Source organism: Parasteatoda tepidariorum, chromosome 10 (genome assembly GCF_043381705.1).
Source record: "Parasteatoda tepidariorum isolate YZ-2023 chromosome 10, CAS_Ptep_4.0, whole genome shotgun sequence".
Taxonomy (NCBI): domain Eukaryota; kingdom Metazoa; phylum Arthropoda; class Arachnida; order Araneae; family Theridiidae; genus Parasteatoda; species Parasteatoda tepidariorum.
Genome location: NC_092213.1, coordinates 70,990,038 through 70,992,484, shown reverse-complemented (window position 1 = coordinate 70,992,484; position 2,447 = coordinate 70,990,038).

Sequence of the window (2,447 nt, the reverse complement as noted above, 5' to 3'; positions counted from 1 at the left end):
CTATACCGCGCCTAAATCTAGGTTAAAATTACTATAACTTTGTTAAAACGAGAACAATTAGGTTAAAATGAGCAATTTGTCCAAAATTAAAACAACTAATTTAAAATTTGTCAACTAGGTTATAACTAGTACTAAATCAAGTTGTAAAACCCGATATGTTTTATGTACAGTATTAAATTCTGATTAGGTGTGTCTCCAAGTAAGAATGATAAAGTCGGAAAGTCACAGTTAAAGTACTGTCGTCTTTTAGATTTAAATTTCATACACTGGGTCAGAAAATGTTTTACTGTAAGGGACACTTTGCAAAAATTGCATTGTGGAGGTGCTTCATTTAAAATTAAATACTTGTGTGTCAAGCGGGTGTGCCCTATGCGTAGTCTGTTGATAAGTACCTGGGTTTTTCTATTGTAGTTAGTCAATGGTGCAAATGGTTAGAAATAAGAAAGAAAAAATTTCAAATTTACTAATTTCTGAATAAATTTTATAGTAAATAAATATATAGATTTTACATTTCTTTATTTCTATTTCGAAAAGAAAAAGTTTCATAGAAAAATTCCTATTTAACTGTAAATAAATTTTAAAAATCATGTGAAACATGAATGCATTCAAGGATAATGTTTTAACTTAACATTATTTAAATACATTTAGTATAAACAAAACTTCCTAGATAGCAGCACACTCCTCTGTCCTAAGATTTTGTTACTAGTCATATCATCTTGAGTATTTCCATTAGAATTGTTTTTTTTTCTTCTTCAAATAAATGTTTGGAGCTATATGATAATTTTGCAGGAGTTTTTATCATTCAACGTATGTGGTGTACGTATATTTTATATTGGTGGTTTTCGACAATTCTTATTTATTTTCAAATACTGAAAAAAATTGCTCGATGTATCTTAAATTTGATGACGATCGAATAAAGTTACATCTTCAAGATTTCGGATGAAATTGTAGTTGATGATGACCTTCATAACAGCGATCACTTTCCTGTCATCATTTCATATTCATCTACTATATGTATTACTCCCAGACCCTCTGTTTTCATGCATCATCATGCTGATTGGAGTCTCTTTATTCAGCTTGCTGATATCACTGAAAGATTGGATTGGATTGAATGTAGAGTTTAATGGCACAAAATCCAAATGTGGACATGCTGCGCCAAACAATATGTTTATACATGTCAAAATTGAAGTGCATACATATTTTCCTAAATATAATTAAAAATTGATAAAATCATACACAAACAAACAACGATAATATTGGAATAAAATCACGTCAAAGTTAAAACACAGTAAAATAGTATAAAAGTAAGAATATCCTTCTAAAAATGAATAAATTCATGAACATAATAAACTTATATACAATTTAAAATGCCAATAGCACGTAAAAATGCAAAAATGTTCGGATGATCTAACAAATCTCCCATAGATAAAATAGAACTGCCAAAAAAGGCAAGACGATGTCTGTTAAAATATGGGCAAGTGATTAAAATATGGTGAATCGAAAGTAAAACATCACAAGTGTTGCATTGAGGAGGTGGTTCACCAAACAACAAATGTAGATGGGTCAGTCTAGTGTGTCCGATTCGCAGACGGGTAAGCTTAACATCTGCACTACGTAGTCGCAACACAGGGAAGGGTTCCAAATTTGACTTATGAGCGTGCAACTTATTATTTACTTGGTTATCCCACTGCTGCTGCCATAAAGATTTTATATACTTTTTAATATGTATTTTTACATCTGAGAATGATATCGATAAATTTAAAGTAGTAGTAGCAGATCGCGCTGCAGTATCGGCTAAATCATTGCCTGGGATTCCAACGTGACTTGGGAACCCAGCAAAATAAAATATCGAAACCATTTTTATGAAGATTAAATAGCAATAAAACACAAAATGGGATGAGTTTCATTGTGAAAATGGTTGAGTTGGCGCAACACGCTCATACTATCTGAGTAAACGCAGTATTTTCGATTCAAACTAGCTGAAATAAGCCTTAATGCCAACAGAGTTGCAACTGCCTCAGCGGTGAATACGGAACACATAGTTGGTATTTTATAACTGTAGGTGTCGTCAGCAATAACAATACCACAGCCTACATAGCCAGGACATTTTGAGCCATCTGTGAAAACCGGAACATGTTGACAATATTGATGACGATGAGCTTTGTATAGTTGCTGAAAAATGATAGGCGCAACATGAGATTTACTATGTACATCGAATGGAGAATGAAAATGATATTGTGAAACGTTCCAAGGTGGAATAAGCGAGTGATCGACACATTGTGTTGTTGAGTCACAGATAGAATCATTAATGAGGAAGGCATTCTTGCCCGTTCAGCTACTCATGCCTGCCAGGATCGCTGCCAAACTTCACCGCCACAAATGTCAGAGAATGCACAGAAAACACTACCACTTTCTTCTCCCGTTAAGGAGTGTAGGGACCTTTAAAT